This window comes from Chlamydotis macqueenii, chromosome 4 (genome assembly GCF_036417535.1).
Source record: "Chlamydotis macqueenii isolate bChlMac1 chromosome 4, bChlMac1.mat, whole genome shotgun sequence".
Lineage (NCBI taxonomy): Eukaryota > Metazoa > Chordata > Aves > Otidiformes > Otididae > Chlamydotis > Chlamydotis macqueenii.
In genome coordinates, this window is record NC_141559.1 from 51,367,106 (window position 1) to 51,389,175 (window position 22,070).

The following is a 22,070-nucleotide window of genomic DNA, read 5'->3' on the forward strand; positions in this document are numbered from 1 at the left end:
ATTCAAGGCCAGGTTGGATGAGGCTCTGAGCAGCCTGATCTGGTTGGAGATGTCCCTGCTCCTTGCAGGGGGGTTGGACTAGATGACCTTTAAAGGTCCCTTCCAAGCCTAACTATTCTGTGATTCTATGATTCTATGAATCATACCCTTCTGAACTAATGGCAAGCATGCAGGTGTAAATGAAGTCCCATTCCCAGGACAGCAGGTGGAAGTTTTGCCAGTGATGTCTGTGGGACTGAGCTTTCCCCTCCTCCTTTCCTAGTGTGATAAAACTCATCTCCAAGCGCCAATTCAAAAGGTTTTCTATTCTGTATTTAACATCACTATAATTAAACCAAAAGCATATAATTTTACATTTCCTGGTTTCACCCTAACAACAGGAAAGCCCATTTTGAAGGTAAAAACACAAGTCTGAGCTTCCTGAGTAATAAATATCTGTCAATAGTAGCAGGATTAGGGCACCCTAATCAACAATCAGCCCCATTTAACCTGTGTGCCTGTATGGCAAGAAGGAGAGACATGCCCAGTTCGCTGTACTTAAGTAATTAATAGTTTTCAAAACAAAACACAATCTTTATATGATTTTAGATTAGAAATACTCCAGCATGAGGGACAAAAAATCTTTGCCTTTAATTCGTACTTAGAAGAGCCATGCATATTGATTAAAGTCAAAGGCAGACAATCTCAGGTAAACAAGGAGAAAGATAAAGGCCAGTCAGTTGTCATAACAGCTGTAGATCACAAGGTGTTAGCACTTGTGATATTTTTCTTACCTACAGGTACATAAAACATTCACATCCTGATGAATCAGTTTGTGACCTTTATGCACTGCAAGCTAGCTGGTGGTATCTGACCTATTCTTATATGATTTACCATAAAACACAGCTTTAATAATTAAAAGGAACTACGTATCATTTTATTAGCCTTATATAGGTGTTCCAGCATTTACTCTGTTACTAATACATACTATCTATGTATTAATATTATATTAAAAGAAATCTGAGATAAGCTTAGCAGCACACAAATGGATGCCTATATACTAAAATTTAAAATAAAATATAATGTCTAATGAACAAATATAAATGTCATATCTGTAATATCTGAAATACTCCCATTATTTGTCCACAAATCAGAACAAAGGCTTTTATTTTGAGAAGGCAGTGTGAGAGCAGTTTTTCTCCTCCTCCTCCCACCTTGCTGTTCTTTTTCTTATTGCTAACTTTTTTCACCCTCTATTTTTATTGTCTTTAGTTGTGCCCGTGGGAGCTAAGTTGTAGTGAGTTTTATACTTTGCCTAGAGGACAAGGAGATTTGTGGTCATTCTTATCTACTCTGATAATGATTTCCAAAGCTTTGGCTGTGTTGCTGAGGAGGCCTTGTCTTCTGCCCTCTCAAGCTTCACCCTTGAGGTTGACAGCTTCATAATTCCTGAGGAACACAGCTGTCAGGAGAGGTTGTAGTCACAAAGAGAGATTCTCTGAGGTAACATGTACCAATTCTGTGAAGGACTTTGAAGATTAACACCATGACCTTGAATTTAACGTAGCATCCTGTGAGGAGTCAGAATCGTGAGGCGAGTATCAATATGATGTGTGCTAATGGTCTGGCACTTAGAAAGAAGCAGGATGTTACATTCTGAAATACTTGAAAACTGTTTCAGTCTTCGTCAGAGATACACACTCACAGACGAGAGCTTGTATAGTGCCAAAGCACTCCAATTCAGAGTATAGCAAAGCATTTACTCACTTTCTAACGTAAGCATATAAACAGTACAATTAGCATCAATCGCCTAAGTTGTGTTTGGAGATAAGCATACACTTAAAAGCTTTGCTGGATTGGCACAGGATCCAGCATTTTTGCAGATTCAAGCAGGCAGAGGGAATGAGGATAGATTTCCTATTTGATAAACAACTTCTGATCAGTTGTAGGTGAAACAAATGTATTTCTCATTCTGTCATGAGCTCTGTGTATAGGGTTTTGAGACTAAAGGATTAATTCCCTACTTTGCAGAGCAGTTTGACAAACAGGAATAGATACATTTTGCAGAGGACATACTGGACTCTGTTTTTATTAGCACTCTTTTTGACATGCTTGTGCTCAGCGGAAGGCAGATGTCTTCCATGCAGAGATGGAGATCAGCAGGAAGCCACAGAGTTGGCAGAAGCAAGTCAGACGTAAAAGTGTAGTCCTGCCGAAAAGACAGCTGCTACACCAGTCATTTCACCACCTATATGTGATGACAGCTCCAGCCTCAGCATTTTATGTAATCACAACAAAGCATAAGGAAAGGAGCAATACCATAGTAAAGGTAACAAGCACATAGAGATATTAAGGATGAAAAAAAAAAAAAAAAAAAACCACAAAAAACCCCCAAAACCCACCACTGCTCTTTTTTCTGGAGGGGTCCATCCTTGACATCATCTTAACACTATTCCACAACCTTAGCCAAGCCCTAACTTCAAACTGAGCTTGAGAACCACCACTGTAATTAGTACAGCAGCTTGTCTTGGGTAGAGGCCAGCAGCAAAAGCTATGGGGAAGAGCATAAAAAGGGGAAGTACAGAACAAAATTTCCCCATTGTGCAAGTCTACCTCCCAGCAATCACAGTTTGAAGATTTTATGAGTTGAAGGCTTCATCCAACCATTGTTTCAAAAATCTTTCTTCCATGAACTTGTGCAAACTCCTTTTAAATCCATTTACTATTCAAAATGCCCTATTCTATTGCACTGCAAAACCTAACTACGGATCATGTGAAAAAAAAAATCTTATTTTCATTTGTATGAAGTCTGCCCTTCGGCATTGTCAATGGAATGTCCTCTACTTCCTACACCGAGAGAAGCTGATTTTTTTAATCCCTTCTTGACTTTCCTGTATCTGTACCATTTATGACTTTATACTGACGTATTGACTTCCCACCACACCCTTTGTCCCATCCAGCTCATTTAGAAAGTGAAAGCCTCACAACATAGGCAATACTAGGAGTTTTATGAGCAGTCCTTTAAATTATCTTAGTAAGAACAGTATATCTTTATTCAACCAGCTATTTTAAAGACATAAAGCATTTGATGGCTTAGAGATGACTTGGTGGGCAGGGGTGTGGAAACCAGTTGGTTCATTTATTAAATTTCTTTCTTTAAGATTACAGAGAAAAAAATCACAACACTAACCAGGATGATATGACCCCAGACTGTGGGTCTCGACCCAGAGATCTCTCAATATTTCAGAAGGATTTAATGTTAAAAGCTTTTCTGTTTAGTTCCATGAATATACTCATAAGTGTTAGGAGAAAAGGTGCGTTTGATGGGACTAGTTGAAAGATCATCCTAAATGCTAATGATCTTGAAATAGAAACCTTGAAATATGTGATTTTATCAGCTCTTTTATGCACACAACTTCAGATGCAGGCTGGGCAATATTTTGTCTTGAAATTGTGACACATTTAAGGTCCATGTCTAATAATAATTTGCAGCTGAAATACACTTCCCCTTACCAAAGAACATAGCTCTCAAAGATCATGACAGAAGACATTGCTTTAAAATGTATAAAATTGGCCTGAAGAAATATCTTTAAGTATAATATTTAATAACTTACATGATGAGTCAGATCTAAAAATAAATTCAGAATGTCTAATGCTAAATATTCAGATCTTTGTTTAATCTCAGTAATTTCAGGAGGCATGTGTGAATCTATGCAATGCCATAGGTCTTGGCTGTCTGTTTCTATATATATGCAGAAACAACTATCACGACTCTAAATTTTTTCATTTAGATCATGACAGAACTCTGAATTGTTGTTTTTTCCCCTACATCTTTTTTATTTTCTTTAACAAGAGATTGCTACAAATTTTCTTAGTACAAAAATCATCCATAATGCTAAACAAGAGACTTATTGTACAACTTATTGACAAGAACTGAACGGAGTATTTCAGAGGGAAAACTAACAGTAGCAACACTGAATCCTCCAAACACTCAAGAAAACCCAGATTGATCATGAATATATTAAAAAATAAAATAATGTAGAATAAATCTCATTTTATACATATAAATACTACAGACTGGACTTCCAGATTTATCTCATTAGAGGACAGAATTTTTTGTTTAATATACTTTATCTAGCTGGTTAAGTCAAGTGATTTTTTGGAAAAAGACATCTTTAACAGGCATCTTTAACCAAGATATTGCCTTAAAGTTTATAAAATAATTTACCTCCCAGCCTATCCCAATTTACCAGGAGTCGGTATCCATTGCCCAAAATGACCAATTGTTTACAAGAGCTAGGCCACTAGTATTAATTAGGAATATCGTATACATAACGTCCCTGCTATTTACATGTGTTACACACTGTCTTCAGCTACTCTGTAAACTACATCAAGCCAATATCACATAATTTCACAGTCTGCATAATCCTTAACAAAATTTAGTATCTCCACCCTGTTTCCCAGGTCATCAAAATAATTATCTTTTTCAGAGAGACTAGTGATCTCATCTGCTTCTTTAGGAAAACCTCAGCGTCACTCCACTGTTCCTTCTCTCCCCGTTAAACCAATTGACCTCACTCTCAGGAAAGTTCTGCATCAACCTTTCCTTCCACCTCACTACAGGACATATCTCCCAGAGTCTGCTGTTTCAAAGACCATTTGGCAAGAAAATGGGCAACTGAGAACACACAAAAATTTTTGCACCAAAAGGCTTACCCATGCACAAGAGGCAGTGTATTAGGCAGTCATTTGTGAGGTTTGTGTTCAGAAAATATGAGGGGGTTTTTTTTAGAAGCACTTTCTCCTGCAGTGTGGATAAATGCTTATTTCCTCACAAAAGTTTTGTGAAACATCCAGCAAATGCTTTTACAGGCAAGAAAAAGCACTCAAGTTTCCCTAGGCTGTCCTATTTCTAACAAAACTGCTTAGCCAATTCATTTATAGATCATACACCATTCAGTTGCTTTCATCTTCTAATCTCCTGAAATCTGATTAATCTGAAAGCAAATTCAGAAGAGATATAACGTATTTTGAACAGCAGTCACCCAGAAGGATGCTGCCCTGTTAATCTCAAAGGATTGGCATAGCAATTTTACCACATTTTCTAAAAAATCCACACAGATTTAAGGTCGAGTTCTGGATTTAATTGAAGTAACCTTTTGTACAATCTAGCTTTAATGAAGTGCAATGAAGTTAAACTCCACAGGGGCCATTAATCTGAAACACTCCATTAAAACAACTACAAGGGGAGTTTTTAATAAACAGTGTGAACTAATGCCCATGTGGAAAGGTAATTGAGAGGGAACTGGTGTCTGGGCCAGATTGTTATTAAATCCTTATCACAGGTAAAGCTGAAACCCCAAATGGCAAGCTGCCATGTGATTTATAATGCCCTTCTCTTCCCGGCCTTAAAGAAAAGGCTATGTTTAATAATAAAAAAAAATCCTGTGACTAAGCTATAAAATAACTGAGCAATTACTTAGAATAATTTATACAGTGCAATACACTGACCTTGCTCTAAGCATAAAATCTACAAAATAACTTCTGTAATAAAACTGTGAACTACTAAAAGGACTAAAGGTTTAACCATTTTTATTGTGCAGAATCTGAGGGTAATATAAATACATATCACACTCCTAATAGGAGAGCTTAAAAAAATTCATAATTTTTTAATCTTAAAAAAATTTTCTCTGAAGTCCGGTAGGGCTTTGCCATATCACAGGAATATCAACTGTCCTATTTTACAACATATTAGCAGGGCGCTAAAGTCCACACTTTCTAATATTGTATACACGTAGCTGAACCCTAAGTCCAGTCTTCCAGGAAACAATGCAAAAAGGGACAGAAGACTGCATCAGAGAGCAGTTTGGTTTGCAGCAGTATAGGCTATATTTCTAAGAAGCAAGAAATACTGTTACTAAGCTCCTGCAAGGTACAATGAAGAACAAACTTACCTAGATACAGAAAAGTCTTTAATAAAATAACAGTATCTATTATTGTTAGTATGACTCTAACAAAATGTGTACAAAAGTCTAGATTCTAGATGAAAACTGCATAGATATATTTAACATTTCAAAATAATTTTCTGCTAAAATGAAGAATGGAGATTACTTCAACACAAAATGATGAAAAACATGGCATCACAGAGCAAACTGTAAGTGTGTCTAGTACATCATTGGCTGTCCATATACTTTTTTCTATGCTTCAAATATGTGCACTTTCTCTCTAAATGACAGACTTGAGATGTGTTTTGTGACCAGATATACAGTAAGAGTGCTACAATAAAAGTTTGCCGAGGTCAAATATAATCAACAGCAGATTACTTCAGCTAAAAAGAAAAGTAACCACTTTTATTTTCAGTCTGGCAATAATCCAGTTTATAGCAGATGCCATCCAGAAGCATATAGCCTATGCACAGCATAACTGAAAGACAAAAATTGTCAACAGGCTTGTATCATGCAGGACATCAAGCTGTCATCTTGACTAATTGGATCTTGGTTAATTTGGCTAGTGCCTGGGGTTAGTACATTTAGTTACATAGGAGTTGTGTTGCCATCGTCACTGCTGCCAGGCACCTCTTCATCCCAAAGTGCTATCTGTGATTTCAGAAAAGAGGAAAGAACCTCAAGAAGGCCAATTGCAACATGCAGCTTAAACTACTCAGAAAAAAAAAAATGTGCCTGTCAAATTATTCACAGGTACTGGTCCATTACCAGTGGCTTAAGATGTGCTCTTTTTTGATGTTTCGCCAAAACACATCTTAACCTCCTATCATTAGAAGAAACACCATTCTTTCACACAAGTACATCTTGTTACTGGGGTGCATGCGTATGTTATAAATACTACAAGAAAATCTGCACTTGTTTCTATTTATTGGCACCTGAAACATACAGCTAATATATACAATAAGTGGAAACTCTGGGTTGTGAAGAAATTACTCCAGTGTTATTTTATGATTCCTCAGAAGAGGTTGAGTGCTTCCTCTGTCTTTGTACTTCATTTTAAAAATAGAAATATCACGCAGTTACATCTTGGCAAGTGGACAACTCTGTCATTTTAATATGGGTAAAAGTGAAAGCTCTGTTTAAAAGGCCTGGAAAGCAATGGACTTCAGTATATGACTAGAGTTAAATATATTTCTTATGTACATTATTAAATAGGAATGAACTGAAGCATGTGGTTAAATGTTTCACTGAACTGTGGTCGGGAAAGGACTATTTTCAGCTTCTGCCTTATGATTTTTCCAAAGCTAAACCTCAAGTACAATGAAGCCATTCCAAACAATTAAATGTGCTTAACTGTACTGGTCTCTTTCCTCAGCCAGCTGATGCTTGTATTTCAATGAAGCCACTCCAGTTCGTACCAGCGTAGAACCTGCCTCAACATCTGACTGATTAGGAACATTCTTACTTAATAGATCTAGGGGAAAAAAAAAATCTATTGAGGTCTTTGAACACAATTGAGCTATGCTTCATAGGGAAATACCCTACAGGATAGGGAGCTTTGGTCAAAAGAGCCCGTAAGTGAAAATGCTGTCTCTCCCCAAAACAAAATGTTTTTCTTTTCTTGTGATTTCAGAAAATAATGTTTGAATTTTTTAACTAAAAATAGTTCAGTTATTTACAAGTTTTAAGAGACTGGCATGAACAGAAAATATTTCATTTCTCACAAACTAAAGGATTTCAATGTTAAATTTTAAGCTTGCTATTCTTGAAAGGAAAAATCAGAATTCTCTGCCAAGCAGGAAAACTATTTCTTTCTCAGTTCTCAGTACTGTCCCCTCACCATCTATTTTCCTTCCTTATTTCTCTACCACAACTCTAAAGAACCTCTGCAGCACTGACACACCTCTACTCAGTAATGGGCAAAGTACCTGGCAGTCCTCGTACTGCTGTCTCGAGACAGGATCTGAGGAAAATCTGAGCTGTTACTCTTTTGGGAAGTTGCAAGACTAGTTTGGCATAGTGTCAGCAAGTGTTATGAATCCTATGTTCTCATCCCTAATACTGGCTCCACATTGCTTTACTACATCCATTTCAGCACCACTTTCTTGATTAAAAGTTGACTAAATCAGTATCTTCTCCCAGTTTGTTGTCTTCAAATGGAAAAATCCAGCTCTTTTCCTAGCTTTCCCTAAATATCTCCAAAGACATTTCCTAATGGGCATGCGTAATCTACTTGTCGTAGTTCAGCCCTGATCAGGACCAGACTACGCAGTCTCTCTCTCACTCCCCCCACCCTCCGAGAGAACAGGGAGAGAAAATGTAAGGAAAAACGGCTCGAGGCTTGAGATAAGGACAGGGAGAAAATCCTTAAAGTTACCGTCACGGGCAAAACAGACTCGACTTGGAGAAAACTATTCATTTATTACTACAAATAGCAGGATAATGAGACAGAGAACAAGATAACCTCCATCCACCCCTCCCTCTTCCCAAGCTTAACATTATCTCTACTACCATCCCCCCCCGAGCGGCACAGGGGGGGGGACGAGGGAATGGGGGTTGCAGTCAGTTCATCATACGTTGTTTTACGCCACTGCTTCATGGTCGGGGGAAGAACTCCTCACATTCCTCCCCTGCTCCATCGTGGGGTCCCTCCCACGGGCCACAGTCCTTCGTGGAACTGCTCCAGCGTGGGTCATCTCTTCCACGGGTGCAGTCCCTTCAGAACAGCTGTCCCAGCGGGCCCTCCACAGGCCACAGCCGCTTTCAGGCATCCACCTCCCCCGGTACGGGGTCCTTCACGGGCTCCAAGTGGATCTCTGCTCCTCCATGGACCTTCACGGGCTGCAGGGGGACAACCTGCTCCACCATGGTCGTCACCACAGGCTGCAGGGGAATCTTGGCCAGGAGCCGCATTACTTCTCCCCCTCCTTCTTCACTGACCTTGGCGTCTGCAGCCATTCCTCACAACAGGCTGGTAGATGTCTCTCAGGATCTTTTTTTACATCTTATTCACTTCTCATCTCCTTTCCACTTCTTGCAGCCGGGCTGGACCAAGTCGGGCCCAGTCGGCTGCCTGGCGAGAGGCCAGAGGGTGAGGCCTGCAAGGCCCATGAGGCCTGCGCCTCCCCCTCTGCGCCTCTGCCCCCGCTCAGCTTCTTCACATCTTCTCTTCTCTCTCTTTTTTTCTGTTTTCCCCTTCTTAAATACGTTATCGCAGAGGCGTTATCACGGAACATTCTGCTACCAATCGGCTCGGCCTTGGCCAGCAGCAGGTCCGCCCTAGGCCCGGCCGAGTCCACTGAACAAAGGGGAGCGACTTCTAGCAGTTTCCTACAGAAGCTACCACCTTAGGCCCCCCCTCACTAACAAAACCACGACACTACTCTATCTGTACAGAGATATATACACACACATACACATATATATATATACACACACACAAGCCCACTACATCTGTATGTACGAAATATCTTTAAAAGTAAGTTTCATAATGATGTCCATGTGTGTATGTACGTATCCATACAAACAAAATATGCAAACACATACATTTCCTTCAGCTTTAAAAAGGTATGTTATTTCCTGAGCTTAAAGCAAATACCAGACTCCTGAGGAATAACAATGCCTAGTCAGAAATGGACATACTGAATATTCAGAACAATTTATATAACTGTTGTTCTGCAATTGCAGTTTCCTCCCAACACACACATAATTTTTTGCCATATAAAATTCACTGGCCCTTAACACAAGGAAAATGACCTAAGTTTCAATACAAGCCTGGCTGTCAGGAAGCTCCCAAGACAGATGTATGAAAAAAGTATAAAACTCTTTTCCTCTCATAAAATCCCACTGGTCCACTTCTGAAGGGAGCTTGGCCTCTCTGAAATGGTTAAGACAAAATATGAAAACAATCCCTATTTTTTTTGCAATCTGCAAAATTATTCTTTTAAGTCACTTGGAGAACTCAATGTTGTTTTTTCCAAGGGGATGTCCCAGCTGAAGCAAGGCTGGCTCATGCAATTCATTATCTGCAAGCTACTTTCATGAGTGATGGACGTGTCTTCCAGTTCTGCACTGTCATGTGAAGGAGCTGGATCCTCAGATAAATCCCAACAAAGGATTTCGTTGACCTGACAGTATATTGTATGCAGCATAGTTCCAGAAATGTGTAACGCCTGTAAATATGTGCTGGCCAGTAATGCATTTTCAGATACAATGTACAGTGAAAACAGCGACAAGGTAAGAAAAATAAAGCTTTATCTTTACTGCCCTCTTCAGGCTGTATTAATTTTGGGTTTGTTAAAGAACATCTTCAATGCGGCTCCTTAGAGCTGTGCCAAAATACTTTGTTTAATCTGTGCATCTCGCCTAAAAGAAGCTGTTTGATTTAGGCTGATAAAGGACTGCGAATCTACGGGCGCACAAAAATAAAAAAACTTTTTGATGGCTTCATTAGGAAATACACTATAAGAAGCCGTCACAGTTGCAAGTAATTGGGAGATCCACAGTGAAACAAGCTCCTAAGCTTTTTCAGAATAGCAGAAACTTGGTAGCTTTCATAGCAAACATAATTTAGAAGTGTTTGTAAAGGACAGAAAGCTGGAATCAAGCATTTAGTAAATGTATCATTTTTCACCTCTTACAAAGTTTAATTTCATATTAATTTTAACTATGCAGTGTAATTTCCTTTTCCAAACAAAAACTTCCATATACTGTTTTTTCCACAGCCTAAGTCCCTCTACTTCTTTAGGTTCTAATTAATACTCATAACTTTTTCCAAATGTGGGTCGTATTTTTAAAAGTACTGCCTTTTCTGTGATCTAGTGGGCTGATGTAGATGCAAACTACTCTTGACTTGGAACTAATTTCTGAACCATCAATTCACCCAATTTCATAAAAAAAAATAGTTCTTCTAAGATTTAAAATATTTTAAATATCAAGATTATTCTTACTCATTTTTCTTGAAAACCAATAGAGCTTTTACTTTTCTGTGGCATTTCAAAATTTGATATTAAAATCCCAACATCAGCCATATAAAAATGTAACAGCAAACTATGTCTTGTGCATAAAGACTTTGGCACTATCTTATACACAATATCTAGAGCAAAATCCTGCAAGACTGGTCCATTAAATTCAAGAAGACTAGGATTAAACATCCAGCCTTTACCTACACAGCCACACCTTCTGAGATCTAATTCACACTCCAAACGTCAGCACAGATCACAGTACTCTGGCACTAAGTTTTATATTTTAAGCAACAACATGTCCTATCTTTTCTGTTCATCTTCCCTTAATTCACTCTACATTTATTCTGGCTTTTTCTAGTAGTTTGGACTCACAGTTTTAGCTTCTTTTATGATTTCCTTTTCTTCACGCCTTACTTGATCTAAATCTCTCTTCCAACATTTCCACCTTCCTTATTCTTCCCTTCCCCTCTCTCATCATCCTTTTCACTACTCTTCTCTGTCTTTAAAAAAATTGTCCTTGTCACCTTGATTTCTCTCAGCATGTAGAGTCTGATTCTGTTACTTCTGAAGTCAGTAATCTGGGGGAGGATTTGACCAGTATAAAATGGCCTTGCTCCCTTGATATTTTTGAGTATGAGGCATGAAATGCACATGTAATATATCACATATTATCATATTGTTTCCTAATACACACATGATATGGAAATAGCACACATAACAAGACACTTCTAATAATCGTAAATACAACTGCATTCCTAGCATAAACTCTGAATAGTTGTGTGTTTGCTCATCAGCAGTAAGGCCACAAGCGTGGCAAGGATTTGACTTGTGTTACACGTGACCTTGGGTTTTTTATTATGGTGCGTTCTTAGAAAATTTGGGTTTTTTTCTGACACTATTTGGAGGAGGAAAGGGTTAAGAGGTCATAGAAAGGAGGGATTTGGAGAAAGCAAAGGTATTTGGATAAAAACAAACAAGCACATCTCCATTCATTGCTTTGTTTGTGTTATCTGGTATTTCTGTCTATACCACCTAGTTACTTTAGATCCTAACCTGCAAAGCATTTAAGCATATAAACAGGATTAATCACATGCTTAAAATTAAGCACATCTTTTGGTTCCTTATTGAACCAAGCCCTACGACCCTCTGACTGACTAAAATGGATTAAAATATAATTGCTTTCGTATTTCCATCAAAGACAGGTCATGCAAATAATTACAGGCAGTCAGGCTCCTCAAATCAGTATTTTTTTATACTTGTTCTTTAAGCATGTTCATCACTTTGGTACATCAAATATAGTGACTAAGGAAGAAAATTAGCAAATGAGGCTGAATCAGTTAAAAAGAAAAAAAAATAATAGTGACTTACTCTGCTAGCTTATCATGTGGCTACTGACAGAAAATAACTTATCATCCACAATGGGTATTACCACATGTGCATATGTTTATACATATCTTATAGCCACGGCATTTCTCTTTCACTCTTTTAATTCAGTTTTCAAAACGTGCCGCCAGAAAACAGAAACAAATAGGACTTTGTTTGATCTGATTAGGCTAGAATGGAGAGTCTGATTTCTTTCCAAAGTTTTCCAACAGTTGACCTGAAATGCGTCAAAGCAACTTCCATCTCTTTTGTTTCTGTCAAGCTGTCCCAATTTCCTAATTTCACCAGATCTCACAGTTGCCATGTCTTTGATGTGTATTTGTTGTTCGTGTTTTTTTTTTCTTTCCAGTGATTAATTTAGCAGACACTCAGACTGAGAGTGGTTTCCCATTTGGCTGTAATTTATTCTAGCTAAGATTCTACATGTCTAGGAAGGAACACTATATTCTGTAATTTAAGCATGTGGAGATCAATACGATAACATCTTTGGCACTGAATATTGCAGTGGATCATTAATCACCATATTACTTGATGCTTCTGTGATGTTATTAATTGCAATGTGAACATGTTTTACACAGAAAATTGCGAAGACCTTAGTATACTTTGGTTGTAGAATAGTGCTAGAACTCACATGTTGAAAGACTTTATAATAAAATCAAGATTTTGAGATTTTGAAAATATAAAAGGTTATACTCCTTTTTTAACAAATACTGTGTAATTTATCATTCGTATTGTTTCACACAATCAGTCTTGGTTTAAGAAGAAACAAAGTGAAGTTCATACCAAATACAAAACCAAAAATCCTTCACTTTTATTCCCTTTCACCACATCCTTGCACAGTCATTAATTTTGGCTCAAGGTAAAGAAATCCATACAAATATTGCTAAATAAGTTTTCAAAACTCTGTTCTTTTCTTAGACTTTTTTCCAAAACAAAGAGGAATGGGTCAGGGAAAAATGGTAAGGAAATTGTGCATCAGCCACAAAGTATTTCTCTAGTACCAAAACTCAGGCTTTGATAAGCCTTCTTTTGAGACAGCATTTTGTTTACTTACAAGTCCCCAGGTAGGACACTAACAAGCAAATCTTTTTCTTCACATCAACCTTTAGGCTTAGCACATGGATGATAAGGCAAACGTTCCCTAAGAACAGAATTTCCATTCAGACTAATCCCTAAACTATAATCGCAGTTTGCAGGGCTGCAGGACAACTGCCAGAATGTGGGGGTCTCTGCAAGGGCCAATGTGCTCAGGCGACACCTTGCTGCAATGTCCTCATCCTACTGAATCCAAAGGGCCACTGTAGAGCCACACTGACACACAACTTTTGAGATCCTGTCCAACCACATGAGGCCCCAGGAAGCTTTTCCTCCTCATACTTGGAGCTATATTAATCAGGAAATTTGGCACTGAAAGAGGAGTAGAAGGAATCCCACTTCATAAAACAAACTAAGGGAGCACAAAGTAAAACTTCCTAAGCAGGAAAACCTCTGACATGCAAAGAAAAGTTTAGGGTTTTTTTTAAGCAGGTAATACAGGAAGAGAGACACAAAAAATGCTATATATCACTTCAAAACTGTGTGACATATTCAGTTACTATTTTGATGAGCACCATATTAAAAAATCACAACAAGTTGTCATGTTCTTAATGTTTCAACAGCAGTGGCGCATGTGGCTGTCCTATTCCTCTGTTTGGCTGATGCAGAATTCAAAGCCGTTCATCTGCCTTTCATAACTCTATAAAAGTTATTGACATTAGTGGTTCACTAAATGACTGGTACTAGCACATTTAACGAAGAAGAGGAATTGTTTTCAGAAGCAGACAGACATACTTTCACAATGGCCCATAACTCCTTGTTGACACAGATATAAACATGTCACAAGCTCTAAGCTTTAAATTTTAAAACTTCCCTGTTTCTAGGGCCGTGTCTACACAGTGATATGTAGAGTTACCTGATCTAGCTTCAAATGCATTTATTAGCAGACTTGACAAGACAGTGTTCAAAGTCTAAATTCTTTAGTTGATCCTAAATCTTGTGGACAAGTTTTTCTCTTTGTTTGCTCGTCACCTCCTCTGCTGGTTTCTCTGTCATCTCTGGGAACCTAGCTTTACTCTGATAGCAGTATTTACAACTGAAATCACAAACGCAACAGAAACAAATGTTGTATGCACAGAATTTTTTTCAAGCATAAATTACCCTTTAGTGGCAACAAAAGGCTGCAAGCTATGTAATTTATTCTTTTCGGACCTCACGTGCAAAATACAGTGTCCTTAATGTGATGAAGAATTTCCCCCACTCTGGTAGCAATGACACTGTTGGTGAGCTTCTCAACTACAATCATTGCACTATTGGTCACATCCCTTGAAAAGAAAAAGAGATTAGTGTTTGTCTTTACCTTATGAAGAACATTTAAAGTCAGTTAACATTGGGTTTGGCACACAAACAGGTAATATCTATACTTTTTCATTTCTACAGCACTCTCTGTTAATATCACAAACTGCTGTGGAATCATCATTGTAACACATATTCTTTACCATTTTCACAAGTCACAGTTGTTCTGTGCAAAAGGTTAAGCCTCACACTTGTAGACACCTCATTTTTAAGATGGGAAAACATACTGAAGACATTACCACCTCCTCTAATCCGCTGACATTCCTAGGCCCCTCTCCCGCACTGCCTTTCTTTTTCGCATTTCTCTCTCTTCTTCTTCAATTCAGCTTTTGGAGAGAACAAAAAAAAAGAAAATTTTCCATACTTTGACATTAACAAATGTCTCTTAACACCTCACACCTCTTCACTCTTCACTGCTGCTTTTTCCAGCTAAGCTAAATGTCAGTGGGAACTCCTTCCCATACTTACTAGACATGCCTTACTGCACTCTTTTCTGATGGCTTGAAGAACAGTTCTTGGCTCAAATGTGACTGACTGCCCACTGTTTTGAAATAATCAGTCATCATCCCTTCGAAGCACTGTCTTCTCAGGGTCATTGTATTTCTTTGATCGAATGGTCACTCTAACCATCTGATTCTTTCTGCAACCTTTCCTTCTGGCTCCACTAGCACGACAAGCTATTCTGTTCACACAGAGCAATTCCCAGAGCTATCTCTGGAATCCAGCGCTGTCTGCATTCCAGTTTCTCCAGTTAACTTGCAGAAATCTCTTTCTGTAAGTCCAGCTAGCTCATGGCTGACAAATGAGCCCAATACAGACGCACATTGACGGACACACATTTTTGACAGTTTGATTTGCATTTGGGGAAGAGTAAAACTAGTCTCTTTTTCTCAAAGACTGTTCAGCAGAGAAGTTTTCCAACTCACCATACTGGGAGACATTCAGTTGGTGTATGTCTACACACATGACACTCTAAAGGACAGAAAATAGAACAACACTTACTGTCTCTGTTACCTCTTACTTACATGCTTTGAGTCTCTTGAAAATGTAAACCTATATGCTAAAATAAAGCAGGGGATATAACACATATAATCTAGGAAAAGATTCAAACCCAAGAGCAAAGATAGGGAAGGAAGCAATCTAACTTGTTCATATTTCAATTGATCTGGCTATTCCAGTCATTCAGCCTGCCAGTTTGATATTGCACAGGACATTCTGCAGCACTCCAGCATCTTCAGACAGAAATGCCTGTTCTTTTGCTGGTGTCAAATCCGCTTCTGCTGCTCCTTCCTGCTGGTGTAAGTGACATTTCTGGCAAGCACTGTTCTAGACTAATCTCTTGCAAAATTCATCTGCCTTTTCCCCAAAGAACACTATTGCTTCCTGCTGCCACTCAGGGGAAAACACGGTAAGAAAAACTTCTCTCCTCCTCAGCTAAATAAGTGCTAAAATGATTGAGGCTCTGTTTTTAGTCTTACACGCTCTCAATTTCCTGCATGTCTGGATAGATGTTAAGATACACAATACTCCCAACTCATTCATATCTTGAGGTCCATCTTTGTCTTATTGCCTACATGAAATTTAGGTATTCAGGCATCTCAGGACTTAAATAAAAGGAAAGCTATTACTACTGTTATCTAAGTCAACTTCACATCTCATCTAATTTGGTCTCTAAGCTTCTTTAGAAGAGAGATCTTTCTTTGCGTTTCCTAAAGGATTTCTCAATGCCAACTGATGTCAGTAATAATGAACTAGAAAACGAGCAATCAATTAACTTTCTCACTACATTACTTTTATTTCTATGAAGGGACCAGGAGGTTTGAGTTCAGCAGGAAAAGAGCCACATTCCTTTAGCACAAGCAAAATCCAGCATCTGGACTACTAACTGTATTGCCTGACTTTTAAATCAATATCCTGTATAATTTTAGAGACATCATATCACTCTTCATATACAACACCAGCATCTAGCCCTTCCATTACCTTTCATTCAGAATAAAAGTTAAAACATCTATTTCTTGACACCTGACTAGCCAGAAGATACACTATTAATAGAGTATGCTACATTGCACATTGGCTTCCTGCTTTGCAGGGGATAGAGCTATTCCCAGTCATACACATTTTATGCCTAGAAACCCAGTATAAGGACAATACACTGGGATATGTGTGTATCTGTGTGCAATATAGCAAAAGAAATCCAATGTAAACACAGACAGACAGAAATATCAAGCATCCTTAAAAGGCTAAGGTGAGACTTCCAAAATACACAGGAGGTTTTGTTCATATTCATACTTTTTTTCATTATTTATGACATGCAAATTCCCATTGGTATCTGCGAAACTAATTTCATACATAGTTTTTAGCTAAGGATCTCACTCCCAAAACACCAGCAGGAAAGGAGGCAAAAAAAGATCTAATGGTCCTTGCCGTATCTGTGCTCTTCCTTTTTTCCTAAAAAAAAAAAAGAAGCATTAAAAAGGGAAACTTTCACTGATGGGTCAAATTTAGGTATATTCAATATTATTTTATACATAACTGAAAGGTTAAGCTCAGCAAAAGAAGAGCAAGATTCTCTGCTTGAATCAAATACAAAATTTTTCTAAAAATTCCTAGGTTGCCAATAGGAATACTCACCACCTCTTCACAGTTTTGCATAGCTCTATACTCACAGAAATACTAGGGGGATCTCCGTGATACACAATGAGCATATAAGGGCAGATTTGAAAATGAACATCTGAGGTGAGACAAGACATACAGATTGATCGCTGCAGTCAAAGAGCTAATAAATAAAAACCTTGCATCAGCTGTGCTGCTAACAATCTACTCACATCAAAGTGATATCAAAGAGGACTTCTCAGTCTTTCAGAAGACTAAAATACTGCTGATTGCTCTTAATCTCTTTATTTTCAAGAGCAAACACGGCCTACTGGACAAACAATTAAAATTAGTACATCACTTAATATTTAGGAGAAAAAGTCCTGCTATGTAGAAGGATTTGTAAATCCTGATGTTTCAGAAGGACTTTCTACTGGAGGTTCCTGTACTTACGTGATGTTATAATCTGTGCCATGTATCACTCACACAATGCTGGGCTTCCAAAACCAACGTGAAACCTCCTAGAGAAAGCAAACTGCCTAACAACACTCTTTAAAATCAAGACTTCTACAAAAAACATGTGCATGCAGATATTGAGTCACCTCTACCAGTAGTTACTTCTGAAAACTTTATACATACTCTTCATGTGTACAGCAAAAATACATATTTAGTTTCCAGCTATGGTTTTGCAACTGACACCAAGTTAAGAACACAAATTTCTCACAGATTTTCTTAAATATATTGCTCTGAGAAAGAGATCTTACTTAAAAACAGAAAGCAAGTTTTAAATACAAATACTTACAGCTTTCAATACTCTTCAGGTAAATTCTACTGATCAGGTTTTTAAAGGCCTGTTTATGAATTCTATGCCCTTTGGTTAGTAAAATCCTATGTCGGAACAACATCAGTTCTGCTTCAATAAGGAATGCAGAATAGTAGCAACTGTACCAAGAGAGCATAAAAATGACCATCAATAAGCACTCAATTTCCCCTTTCTTTTCATTTTCTATGTAAATTAGAATAAAAACTCTCAGCAAAACCCTCTAGAAAACGTAGCCACCACAATGATACTGAAAAATTTAGTCCCCCACGTCACTCCAATGCTGGGCCATAGTTATTCTACTGTAACTTAACAGACCTTGACTGTGACATGGTATAGTTTATGTAAGTGGAGCAAAGCCCAGAATCGTCTGTATTTTACTTGTTCTCAAGTCTCCTCAGATACAGAGCCATAGTGCACTAGTGAAGACTAATTTCCACAAGAAGCATGGGTGAGGAGAGTATGTGCAAGTGGTCCTTTTCCAGAAGATGACGATTAGTCAGCTACTAACAGCAACGACAATGATTTTGTCTTGTAGAATGACATGAACAAAAGGAGCTTGGCTACAGACTCTGAAATAAAGCTTTTACAATAACGTCTAATAGTAGAGCAGATTTTCAGTTACCGAGCAAATCATATCTATACTCAAATTACTCCACTTTTGATTCCTTAGTGAGCAACTCTGAGCTTGAAATGTATGCTAATGAAATATGCAAAGGTATCATGGATCTCCTTTTATCCAAAGAAGTATAAAATAAATGAATATATGTTCTCAAAAGCTGGGGCCAGTTCTTTGGGTAGTCATTCAACGAGCAAGTGTCCATTGGGGGGCATTTGGAATTTCATATTTTATGATAATTCTGCAGTGTTTCATTAGTTCTGTTCACTTAATTATGTCTTGTCTAAATGATCACTTTAATGTTTTATAGTACCAGATTCTCTTCAAAGGAGCCAGTCATGCAATACTAAAGGCATATGGCTTTATAGCTCCAAGCAGCCGTTAAAAGGAGTGGAATCCCTCTGGACCTCAGTGGAGATTTCCGTGGGCACAACTGCAATGAAACGTTATCAATTTTGCATTACTTTTATTCAGAATACGTCTAGAATATTCCTACAGGTGCTGAGAGAAGAGGAATCATAGACACAAGACAACTACTTCACTTTAGAACAATTGCATTAGGCAGTATAGACACAGTTTTGGACAGCTCGTGTTGCTTTTTCAGTATTACTGGCAACTACCTGAAAAAAAGAAAATATTTTAGAATTAACTCTTTCCCTATGTATTCATCTCTGTACGTTATATGTCAGTGAAGAACCACACTTACAAAACATAACTTTCTAGCAGATACAGCTTAAAGAAATAGGGAATTATGATCACAAAACACTTGAAATAATGTCTATTTTTTTCCCCTCAATTAAAACCAGTTGTGGGAGTAAGAGGGTCAAATTTTACTTATGTGCTCAACCACAAAGGAAGATCTGTCTGCTGATTCACAGAACATTTTTTTCCACATATAAGAGGTCGAAAATTAAAATCCAAAGAGCCCAGATGTACAAGTTGAAATTCCAGTCCCACTACATTTTGTCCATTGATTTCAGTGAAGACAAAGTTTTACATGGAGTTTGTAAAACTCCTGCCTGTCCACCTTCCTCCATAATACTTGCCATGGAACTTTTCAGCCAAATTCTTGTATCAAGACCATAATCATTATTCAGTCAAGTACCCACGGAGATGTGAGGGCAAATGAAGAAAGAAAATATTCGGTGAACCTCCACGCGCAATTCAGAGCCATTAATAACCACAGTGGTGTGGAAAAGGTCAGCAGACCTGTTGCTGCCTCCTCCTCAGCAGTCAGTGCTCTCTCTGTGGACTGCAGGCACTCCTCCTCTACCATGTGCTAGAAATAGCAGAATTATTCTGAGACAGTACTCCAGTGGGAAAGGAGTGTTCAACGGCAAACAATGCCGGTCCTGGGGCTCTCATAGGAAACCTCTCAGAATAAAGTCCTGGACAGGCATGAAAAAGTTCAGCCTGTCATACAATTTTTTTCATTTTTGTTTGTTTCAATCAAAGGTTTCATTAGTGGAACTCGGACAAAAACTCCAGGATGACAAGACTGTCTTTTCAAAAGAATTCATATGCTTCAGGGCTTAAATCCAAACTGTAAAAATTAGTATGAACAATGTGAGTATGGTGGTAACCAGTCCAAAAGAATTCTCACCCAGAAATTGGATTATCTCTGCTTCTGTGTTTCCTTCACAAGACTTTTAGGGGAATTCAAATGCTACAATTTTTGTAAGTCTTTACTCTTTAAAGAAAACATTGTCTTGTAAATGTAAAACAAATACCGTGTACTTTATAGATCTTTAATTTTCTTTAATGCCCCTGAGATGGACTTCAAAAGTTATTTGAATTCAATTACTTTCATAATGAGGATGCACAGTACAAGTAAATTTATTGCTGTAATAACAAGGAACTGTAGTTAACAAATGTTGTAATCTCTCTCTCTACCTGCATTGTGTGTATCAATTTCCTAAGCTCACCTTTTCCTTTTCTGCCAGGGCATGAATGAGCTCTTGAAAGAGGGAGGTAGATTTAGATTAGATATTAGGAAAAAATTTTTTACAATGAAGGTGGTAGAACACTTGCCCAGAGAGGTGGTGGATGCCCCATCCCTGGAAACATTCAAGGTCAGGTTGGACGAGGCTCTGAACAACCTGGTCGAGTCGGGGATGTCCCGCAGGGGGGTTGGACGAGATGACCTTTGAAGGTCCCTTCCAACCCTAACCATTCTATGATTCTATGATTTTTAAAAAAATAAGAAAAAAAAAAACAGACAGTCTGTGATTTCTATTATTTTCAGTAAAGGGTTGCAGAGTGAGCAGGACAGTTTGTATATCCTACTGTGTTCTTTTTTATGCAGTTTTTACATCTACCCATATTTTTTTCGATAGGAAATTATAAGCTAGGAGGTCTTTCCCAATAAGCAAAAAATGTGTACAGAAAAAGTGTTCTAGTCTCAAAAAAATATTGTCATTAAATCTCCACTTGTCTTTTCAGACTCCCCTGCAAATAACCTCCTCACTTATGTATGCCCACAATGAGTGACAAGGTCAGTACAATGCAAAAATTCTCCTTGTGAAGAATAGCTGTCATAGCCTGGCTTGTGAAGTCACCTCTAGTTGCTTGACTTTCAAGAAGCATTACAAAAATCTTAGAACCATTTTCAAAAGTGCAGTCATTGCACTGTGTAGCTTTCTGACAATTCTTGCTCTGGCTCTATTTTTACATTAAAGAAACTCAGAATAAAAAAAAAAAAAAAAAGTGCTGTGGTTGGGAAAAAAAATCCAAACCACTGACACTTAGGTAGTTACATTTAGCAGCTTTTCAAGGCTTTGATAACCTGACACCTGCCTGAAGGTGATATATGGTTAAACACTCACAGCCAAAAGCAGTTCCTGGGAAGAAGATATTATCACTACAAGAGTAGCAAAGGGGATTGATCATAATGCAGTGCATTGAACTGTACCTCTGAGACTTCAGATTTTCTTCCTCGATACACAGGCAACCATAAAAATCTGTCCTCATTGTTTCTAATGACTTTCAGCCGACTTAGATTTTTTTTTCTCTTTTTTTTTAATAGCATTTCCAAGATTTGGATGTGCAGTGAGAGAAAAAGAATTACAAGTAAATACTAGAGAAAGCATTAGAAAAAAAATTAAACCAGTTACTACATGCAGCTGAATGTCAAAATACAGATGGAAAGTGATCATCAGACTTCATTTTCAGAGCAACAAGGGCCCAGACTAACACACGTAAAAGGTAAAATCTTGATCCAAAGCACACTCATGTCAATGGAAAGACTGATCGAGCTCTGAAGTCCATGGGCAAGAGGAGGCAGCATTCAGGGGATGGATATATAAATAAATTACTGAAACATCAGCTTGAGCATGAATTGGGATCTCATCAGCTATCCTGCAGTAATTGCCCCTGTG